The sequence below is a fragment of the Zalophus californianus genome, chromosome 3, assembly GCF_009762305.2.
Source record: "Zalophus californianus isolate mZalCal1 chromosome 3, mZalCal1.pri.v2, whole genome shotgun sequence".
Classification (NCBI taxonomy): Eukaryota; Metazoa; Chordata; class Mammalia; order Carnivora; family Otariidae; genus Zalophus; species Zalophus californianus.
The window spans coordinates 148,651,533-148,662,239 of NC_045597.1; the positions used below are offsets into that span (position 1 = coordinate 148,651,533).

General features: G+C 39.2%; 1 long non-coding RNA gene and 1 pseudogene across 1 annotated transcript in view; one reads left to right on the forward strand and one right to left on the reverse strand.

The window, feature by feature from the left end:
* The window catches only part of LOC113919791, a 124,862-nt pseudogene extending 124,353 nt beyond the window's left edge, over window positions 1-509 (forward strand).
* Window positions 1-8,732, reverse strand: part of LOC113919792 — a 35,416-nt gene extending 26,684 nt beyond the window's left edge. Inside the window, exons 1-2 of the long non-coding RNA XR_003519124.1 lie at window positions 8,675-8,732; window positions 1,089-1,208 (exon numbers count right to left, since the gene is read on the reverse strand). This is a non-coding gene — a long non-coding RNA (uncharacterized LOC113919792). The remainder of the gene's footprint in view (window positions 1-1,088; window positions 1,209-8,674) is intronic.
* Between the last annotated feature and the right edge of the window lie 1,975 nt (window positions 8,733-10,707).

Consider the following 10,707-nt stretch of genomic DNA (forward strand, 5'->3'; position numbering starts at 1 on the left):
ATAAGCCTCCTTTTCTCCAAATGACCCTCATGTTGCAGCCATACCCCCAAATTATTTTCCAGCTCTTTCCAACTCCGGCTGCCGTAGCGAGAGGGGCTGTCGCCATGTCTGCCCATCTGCAGCGGATGGTCGTGTGGAACTGCTCCAGCTTCCTGATCAAGAGGAACAAGCTGACCTACAGCACTGAGCCCAACAACCTGAAGGCTCGCAACTCATTCCGCTACAATGGGCTGATTCACCGCGAGACTGTGGGAGTAGAGCCGGCGGCGGGTGGTAAAGGCGTGGTGGTGGTCTTGAAGCAGAGATCCGGCCAACGGAAATCTGCCACCTCCTACGTGCAGACCACCATCAACAAGAATGCCTGGCCACCCTCAACAGCATCCCGGACATGATCCGCAAGAACAAGTATCACCCAGATCTGCGCATGGCTGCCATTCACAGAGCCAGCGCCATCCTGCGCAGCTGGAAGCCAGAAGAGGAAGCAGGCCCGCCCCACCAAGAGCTCCTGAGCACCTGCCCCCACCTCCAAAGCAATAAACATGTCAACCTCCTCAAAATAACTAACTAACTAACTAACTAACTAACTAACTAACTAACTAAAAATTATTTGCCAAACCACACAGGATCTCTTCCACCTCTGCCCTTCGCCCAAACTGTTTCCCTTGCTTGAAAGACCACCCTTTTCTCAAGCGCTAGATCCAAAGCCCTTCACCTGGTCTCCAGGAAGCCTTATCTATGCTAGGCAGAGTCTGGCTTCCCTCATGGAGTCCTCCAGCCCAGGTTCCTCCTGCTGTTCCACAAAGCTGGAGACCTCATAGGAGCCCAGTAACACCCAACACAAAGCTGGGTAATGAGGGTATCAGAATGAATCAGTAACTTCCTGCATAGTAAACTCCTATGCATCCATTAAGATTCACTTCAAAAGGCTCTTGGATCCAGGCCAGTTTGCAGAAAGTGTTTGAATTCAAATCCAGGCCCCATCATGGCTTTTCTGTGAGACTTTGGATGTGTCCCCTCCTCTTTCAGGGTCCCAGTGTCCCACTTTTACCTTGTGAGTCTTAAAGCCCCCAGCCCGGCTAGGTACTCACTGAGGTGGTCAGCCGGCTGCCTGTTGCATGGCTACGGACACCACCCACTCTTTGTCACACTTGTTCTCCATCAGCGGCACCTTGGCACTGTCCCACGAGTGGGTCTTGATGTGGGTCGACCTTGGAGGAGAGGCATCAACGGGGCAGGTTAGGACTTGGACAATCCAAGCTCCACCCACCCTCTTCGGTTTCCCCCTCACTCACCGGGGTCACTCACTCGCTCACCCTTGCTCATCTTCCCCCAGCTCCCTACTGCTCCGTTATTCCTTGAACAGCACAGCATGCTCCTCCCTCCTCCTGGCCTTTGTTGTTCTAGGAACACTCTCCTCTCCCCAGGTGTTTGCTCCAGTTGTTTCCTGATCTGGGAAGTCTCTCTTTCAAGCAGCTTCTCCCAGCCTGCTCCACCCCATAGAAAGAATAATTTCTTCCTCCTCAGCAAATTTGGAAATTTTCTTCAAATTTATTATTACTTCATGGCAGAAAATTTAAATGTTTATATCCTTCAACTTATACAAACTGTCCTTAAATTTTCTGCCCCTCCAGATATTTTTTTTCTTGTGTGTTTACAGTTTCATTTTCCATCTACAAAAAAGCAATAATTTTTTTTAAAAAGGAAATTATCCTATCATATTCTAATACCAGGCTCTGAGAAATAAAGCAAAAAAGAAAACCACAGACTAATTTTATTTATGATGAATAGAAGTATCTAGTACCTTTGAAATATAATTTGAGTAATTGGAGTGAATTAGCTAAAAGAAAGTCTTTCATCTGTGTTATCTGCATACTAAATGTAAAGTGGATAAATATTTCTCTCTTTGCTGAATGTAGATAGAGCTATAAACTTGTACTAATAATTGGCTAAACACACTCAGGTTGGATTGATTCACTATCATGTAGGCAGTGGTTCTCAATTCTGGTTGCACATTAGCTTCATCTAGAGAACTCTGAAAAATCTTGATCCCTGGTCTGCATCCCAGACCAATTCAATAAGAACCTTTGGGGAGGAACCCAGGCCTTAGTATCTGTAACACTCTAGGTGAATACAATGTAAAGCCAAGGTTGCAAGTGCTGAACATAACTACATACTAGCAGGATTTTAAATTTCCAAGGTTTAGTGACTAGCAGCTCAAGATCAGCAAATGAGCTTTTAAATAAAATTTTTTTGAAGAATAGTCATCTGATATTTTAACAATTTAAATTTCCTCAGTGCAGGGACCTGTTAATAGCTAGAAACTTGACTGAACCAAACATAGAAGCCATAATTACTACCTTGTGAAGCATGTAGCACTTTGAAATATTTAAGTGTTGAAATGAAACTTTAATCATTTCTAAATTTTCAGTTAAATTTAAAAAAATACAATTGTTCATTAAGTAATTTAAATGAGTGTCCAAAAAATTAATTATTTTTTCCTTTAAAGTTAGTCAAATCAAAGGGGGACTGGGTGGCTCAGTTGGTTAAGTGGCTGCCTTTGGCTCAGGTCATGATCTCAGGGTCCTGGGATGGAGCCCCGAGACAGGTTCCCTTCTCAGCAGAGAGACTGCTTCTTCCTCTCCCTTTGTGCTCTCGCACTCTCTCTCAAGTAAATAAATAAAATCTTAAAAAAAAAAAGTTAGTCAAGTCATTAGGATCACAAAAAGTGAATATTGGTATGTGTGATCGTTAAGCTTAGGTATCCACGTGGCTAGTCCATAGTACCACATACTTAATCATACACCAGTCTAAAAGTTGCTGTGAAGGTATTCCTAAAACGTGATTAACCTTTCAATCAGTAGACTTTGAGTAAAGCAGATTACCCTCCATCACGTGGGCTGGCCTTAGCCAGTCAATTGAAAGCCTTAGCAGGAAAAGGGAATTCTGCTTTTAGGCTGCCTTCTGACATCGATTTTACTCTAGGTCTCCAGCCTGACAGCCTGCCCTGAAGGTTTTGGTTTCCAACCTCCCAAATCATGTGAGCCAATTCCTTAAAATAAATCTCTCTATATTATATACACATCCTACTGGTTCTGTTTCTCCAGAGAACCTTGATTAATACAGTATGTTTAAATGGGAGGCAATTAGGGAGGCATTGAAGATAATTTAATTCCCATTCTCAACCCTACTCCTGTTCCTAATGTCTCCTAATATAACTGCAAATTAAAACTTCTAGATTTTTTTTTTCTGTTGGCAAAAGTATGAGATCATAGTGTCCCCAACTCAAGATGTGATTTGGGGGACATGTTGGGCCCAGTTCTCAAGGTGCCTGCTTTGCCATCAAGTCTAGCTTCTGGTCTTAGATAGATGATGGATCTGAATGTTTTTCCACAGGGAATGTTAAAGGTCTGGCATAAATATTCTGACCTATTTTGGGAAGAGAATAGGAATGATGGGATTGCTTAAGTTTTGTTTTTTTTTTTTCAAAATTTGTTTTTATTTTTGTATTTTCTGATTTCATACTCAGCAAGCTTCCAGTTATTTCACCACTCTGTTTAGTCTTATAAAGAATACAAAAATATTCCCAGTTATAAAGGTAATTACGTTTTTGTTTACATGAGACAATAAAATGGATGAAGCAATTTATATGAGAAAATGAAGTGGGGAATTGAATATCCTTTGAGTAAATCTGTTTTTTTTTTTTTAACCTTGAAGTCTTCTGAATGAAAGTTTTGGGCCCTTTGATCAATCACTATGGGAAGTATCTCTATTTCCCTGTTCCTTTTGTTGATCTCTTAAGCAGCATTTAAAATTATTGAACCATACCTTCTTTTGGGATATCTTAGTTTGGACTACTAAAACAAAGTACTGGGCTTTGGGCTACTAAAAAAAGACTGAATGGCTTATAAACAACAGCAATCTATTTGTCACAGTTTTGGAGCCTGGAAGTTTGAGCATGGTTGAGTTCTGGTGAAGTTTGCTTCCTGGCTCATCGATGGTTGTCTCTCTGCCACGCCCTCACATGGCCAAAGGGGCAAGGGAGTTCTCTGATGCCTCTTTCATAAGGGCACGAATCCTACTCATGAAGGTTCCAACCTTATCACCTAATCACTTCTTAAAGGCCCATCTTCTAATAGGAGACTAGGATTTCAACATATGAATTTTACACAATATTCACAAATTTTCAATCTATAACACACACTCTCTTTTGATTATTACGAAAATTTTACAAATCACTTTACTTCATCCCACCCACTTTAGGGAAAGTGCCTCGCAAGTTGAGAATCTTTCTGGTTGGTGGAGAGAGGAAGAATGTAAATCAAAAATTGGCACCGTTGCCAAAAGAATAGGGAGTAGAGGTTGGGAATAAATACCAAATTTTCACAACCATAGAACTTCCTCATCTTTTATTTACCATCCCTTGATTCTTATAGAAACATTCTAAAATGTCAAAAATGTCAAAAAAAAATTAATCTAGTCACACTGCAATTCCTATTCAAATACCAACCCTTAGAATAATTTCTTAAGCATATCTGTCAGAATTCTTCCCTCCCATAATGGTTTGCCCTTTTATTAGTAAGTTATTTAATTGAACACTGCATTATTATATTTGTTTAACTTCTGCCAGCATCCCTGAACTGGGTTTTCAGGTAGATGATTCCATAACTACATTGTCTTATTTCAAATATGTGTTTCCAATAGAGCTTTACACATCTTGACAGGTACTTATTGAAATGAAATCTTCTATAAAATACCAAGAAATATATCCAGGGAACAGTTTTTATAACTAAGCACAATCCTATGAGACATGTCGAAAAAAATCACACATTAAAATGTGAAAGAGCATTTCAGTCAGTATTCATAAACAGATGTTCTTGCATTGTCACCAAGTAAAATTTTTTGAATTTTAGGACACTTAGATTCAGCGGTATCAAAAGAGGAGAGAGTACAATTTAGACAAATGTCCCAGGCCTGCAGTCAAGTGTTGCCCAACTCCAGCAGACATGTTACATCAACGGGGTTTTGAATGGCAGGGCCAGGATTTGTGCAGTACATAACATGCATGACTAGACACAGCAACCGCGCATTTCTACCTTCCATCTTAGTCACATTAAACTATAAAGCACACAACATTTTTATCAGAAGAAAAAAAAACATAAAAATCTAGATTAAGAGAAAAGGTATCTAAGGTATAATAGATCATTGATTCGATATTTGTAGTAGAAGACAGTGCTGCACACCACAAGGGGAACACATGTTTTGAGTTACATTTTCAGATAAGATGACTGACATGAATCTCCCCTTCCCTACTCAGCCCCCTTTGGTAAATGACCTGTGGTAATTGTTCACAGTGAAGTGGAATGAGCTCGATTGTAGTTATGGACGTGGAGATTAATGAACTGCTCAAACAGATCTCATAAACACGACTTTAACTTCATTAACAGGTGTTCTCCAACTTTTTTTTCACCTCTGCAGGGCCCCCCGAGAGATAAACTCACTCATACAGCTTGCGTGGGTTTGAGTACAGACAACTAAGGACCAACTGTTCTGAACAGTGTTTCTCAACCCAGTGTGGTTTTTTCTCCCCATCTGGGTAGGGAGTGGGCAGTGCGACTGACAGCTAGTAAGCAGAGGCCAGGGATGTTGCTAAACATCCTACAACACACAAGACAGTCCCCCCACAATAAACGCTTATTCAGCCAAAAAGCCAAAAACATGAATAGTGCCCAGACTGAGAAACTCTGCTTTAGAGGTAAAATTCCTTTGTGGCCTTTATCTTCCACAGATCACTGTTACTGGGAAACACTTGAAACCAACTGATATAATGAGTCACGATAACGGCTAGGGTCTCACAGAGGCCTTTTGAGCTGAACACCTAATGCATTCTTAAAATGTTACAATACTGACAACACTAACCTAAACTTTAGGGATGTGGTTTAAAAATATGATGGCATGTTATGAGTTGTTAAAAATAATGTTTTAGGATAATATTAAATGACACGTAAAAATGTCCATGACCTGATAATTAAAAAGGATCAGTATTTTTTAAGGTATTTTATAACCCCACTATATATATTTGGTAAATACAGGCATATGTGTGGGTAATGTATATGCATACACAAGTAAAAGTGCATATTAAAAGTCTATCAGTGGGGTGCCTCTGTGGCTCAGTGGTTAAGCATCTGCCTTCAGCTCAGGTCATGATCCCAGGGTCCTGGGATCGAGCCCCACATCGGGCTCCCTGCTCCGCGGGAAGCCTGCTTCTCCTTCTCCCACTCCCCCTGCTTGTGTTTCCTCTCTCTCTGTCAAATAAATAAATAAAGTGAAATTCCATGTTTAAAAAAAAAAAAGTCTATCAGTGGTTTAATTTACAGATGATTTTAATTCTTTACATTTTTCAGACTTTTTAAACAATCTACAATAAGTAACTACAATTTTATTAAAGGGAAAATGTTATTTAAAAATTAATGTATGCTTCTGAGAATGTTTTTGAAGGTTCTGTGGAGAGATTTTTGGCTATTGCAGAAAAATGATATCAGTCATGCTAAAAGCAAGTTGAAGTAAAATTTAAAAAATATTTTGGGGTGCCTGGGTGGCTCTGTCAGTTGAGTGCCCAACTTGGTTTCAGCTCACGTAAGTATCTCAGGGTCCTGGGATTGAGCCCCACATCAGGCTCTGTGCTCAGCACAGAATCTGCTGGAGATTATCTTCCTCTCCCTCTGCTCCTCCTCCTGCTGTCACTATCTCTCTCTTTTTAAAATAAATAAAATCTTTACAATTTTTTAAAAAATATTTTGAAGTAAGTTATTTTAGTTGCAAAAATAAAAGTCATCATTAGCATTAAAATTGGGGAACATAAAATGCAAATAATTTATGGAGGAAAATTAGAAATATCTGCCTCCATTCCCCAGCACTCCCAGGAACATTTAAGTGAGGGAAGTAAGATTACAATATAGCATTTGAAAGAATAAAACTAACAAATAATATTGGAAATATGTAATGTCTCTTTTGGTTTTTAGGGCATCAAAATTCATCTTGTTACCTAACTAGAAGTTATCTTCCTACTACCCCACATATCACAGAAGAGAGGGTTATTTTGTATAAACACACACACACACACACACACACACACACACACACACACACACAGGCCTTTGTAGCTACTTATGCACACAAATGGAACCAGGGAAATTATTTTATGTGACTTCAACTTCAAGGAGTCAGTCTTCAGAAGGGCAGTCAGCACTGATTTATCTAAAACAGCTCATACTGAGTTCTGTCTTATCTTAAACCAAGAGAGATATTTCTTAACACCTGCATAAAATGTAGATTTCTAAACCTCCTCCTCAGAGACTCAGCTTTAGAAGGCCTGCATGGTTAACAAATACCCCCAGGTGGTCCAGGACCCTAGGAATGTTCCTCACACCTGAGCTCTCTGCAGAGTTATCTTTCAGTCTCTTCTCATTGCCCTTCCCAGCTCTGAGTTTCCCCTCCCCTGACTGCACCCCCACTGATGTAAGGACTCCAGGAAGTGCTTTGCTGCCTTAGCTCTCTCTTTTGCCATATACTGCAGCTGTATAGCAACAGGGTAAGGAGAGAGAGGGAAACATTTATATCCTAAGGATGGAGAAGAGAAGGGGACAATGCCACTCTGAGATCTGGCCTTGGGAGTATTAAATCTTTGTATGGCAAGGATCAATCAGCTAGTGAATATTTTATATTTTAATATGCTGAAAGAATTGCTGTCTTCTATCCCAGGCTTAGAAATTATTTTAGAAATCTTTTGTCTGAAACCTTAAACATTATGTGTCAGGAAATTATAGAAACCCCCACAATGTGTCCATCTGAAGAGAACTCCTTTTCTTTTCATAATACAAACTGCAGGAAACAAAGGTTGGAAACATTGTGTAGATTTATCTTCTTCTTTTTCTTTTTTCTTTCTTCCTCTTTTTCTTTTTTCTTTCTTTCCCTTTCTTTTCCCCTGGTTTCAGGTCTCTTCTGATTTGTTTAGTATATATTTTTCTGGGGTTGTTGTTACCCTGTTAGCATTTTGTTCTCTCATTCATCTAATCTCCTATGGACAAAATGACAAGATGGAAAAACTAAAAAAAAAAAAGAACAAGAGGCAGTACCAACTGCCAGGGACCTAATCAATATGTACATTAGTAAGATGTCAGAACTAGAGTTCAGAATGACGATTATAAAGATACTGCTGGGCTTGAAAAAAGCATGGAAGCTATTAGAGAAACCCTTTCTGGAGAAATAAAAGAGCTAAAATCTAACCGAGTTAAAATCAAAAAGGCTATTAATGAGGTGCAATAAAAAATGGGGGCACTAACTGCTAGGATAAATGAGGCAGAAGGGAGAATCAGCGATATAGAAGACCAAATGATGGAGAATAAAGAAGCTAAGAAAAAGATAAACAACTACTGGATCACGAGGGCAGAATTCAAGAGATAAGTGATACCATAAGACAAAACAATATTAGAATAATTGGGATCCCAGAAGAAGAAGAAAGAGAGAGAGGGGCAGAAGGTATATTGGAGCAAATTATAGCAGAGAACTTCCCTAATTTGGGGAAGGAAACAGGCATCAAAATCCAAGAGGCACAGAGAACCCCCCTCAAAATCAATAAACATAGGTCAACACCCCGACATCTAATAGTAAAACTTACGAGTCTCCGAGACAAAGAGAAAATCCTGAAAGCAGCTTGGGACAAGAGATCTGTAACCTACAATGGTAGAAACATTAGATTGGCAACAGACCTATCCACAGAGACCTGGCAGGCCAGAAAGGACTGGCATGATATCTTCAGAGCACTAAATAAGAAAAATATGGAGCCAAGAATACTATATCCAGCTAAGCTGTCACTGAAAATAGAAGGAGAGATAAAAAGCTTCCAGGACAAACAAAAACTAAAAGAATTTGCAAACACAAAACCAGCCCTACAAGATATATTGAAAGGGGTCCTCTAAGCAGAGAGAGAGCCTAAAAGTAACATAGAAAGGAACACAGACAATATACAGTACCAGTCACCTTATAGGCAATACAATGGCACTAAATTCATATCTTTCCATAGTTACCCTGAATGTAAATGGGCTAAATGCCCCAATCAAAAGACACAGGGTGTTCGATTGGATAAAAAAACAAGACCCATTGATATACTATCTGCAAGAGACTCACTTTAGACACAAAGACACCTCCAGACTGAAAGTGAGGGGGTGGGAAACTATTGACCATGCTAACCGACATCAGAAGAAAGCTGGGGTGGCAATCCTCATATCAGACAAATTAGATTTTAAACCAAAGACTATAATAAGAGATGAGGAAGGACACTATATCATACTTAAAGGGTCTATCCAACAAGAAGATCTAACAATTGTAATTATCTATGCCCCTAACATGGGAGCAGCCAATTATATAAGCCAATTAATAACAAAATCAAAGAAACACATCGACAACAATACAATAATAGTAGGGGACTTTAACACCCCCTCACTGAAATGGACAGATCATCTAACAAAAGAGCAACAAGGAAATAAATACTTTAAATGACACACTGGACCAAATGGACTTCACAGATAAATTCAGAACATTCCATTCCAAAGCAACAGAACACACATTCTTCTCTAGTGCCCATGGAACATTCCCCAGAATAGATCACATCCTAGGTCACAAATCAGGTCTCAACCAGTACCAAAAGATTGGGATCATTCCATGCATATTTTTGGACCACAACTAGAACTGAATCACAGGAGGAAAGTCGGAAAGAACTCAAATACATGGAGGCTAAAGAGCATCCTACTAAAGAATGAATGGGTCAACCAGGAAATTAAAGAAGAATTAAAAAAATTCATGGAAACAAATGAGAATGAAAACAGAACTGTTCAAAATCTTTGGGATACACCAAAGGTGGTCCTAAGAGGAAAGTATATAGCAATATAAGCCTTTCTCAAGAAACAAGAAAGATCTCAAATACACAACCTAACCCTACACCTAAAGGAGCTGGAGAAAGAACAACAAATAAAGCCTAAATCCAGAAGGAGAAGAGAAATAGTAAAGTTCAGAGCAGAAATCAATGAAATAGAAACCAAAAGAACAGTAGAACAGAGCAAAGAAACCAGTAGCTGGTTCTTTGAAAGAATTAATAAGATTGATAAACCCCTGGCCAGACTTATCAAAAAGAAAAGAGAAAGGACCCAAATAAATAAAATCATGAATGAAAGAGGAGAGATCACGACCAACACCAAAGAAATACAAACATAAGAACATATTATGAGCAACTATATGCCAGCAAATTAGATAATCTGGAAGAAATGGATGCTTTCCTAGAGATGTATAAACTACGAAAACTGAACCAGGAAGAAATAGAAAACCTGAACAGACCCATAACCCCTAAGGAAATTGAAGCAGTCATCAAAAATCTAAAAAACAAGAGCCCAGGGCCAGATGGCTTCCCAGGGGAATTCTACCAAACATTTAAAGAAGAATTAATACCTATTCTTCTGAAACTGTTCCAAAAAATAGAAATGGAAGGAAAACTTCCAAACTCGTTTTAGGAGGCCATTACCTTGATCCCAAAACCAAAGACCCCATCAAAAAGGAGAATTACAGACCAATATCCCTGATGAACATGGATGGAAAAATTCTCACTAAAATACTAGCCAATAGGATCCAACAGTACATTAAAAGGATTATTCACCATGA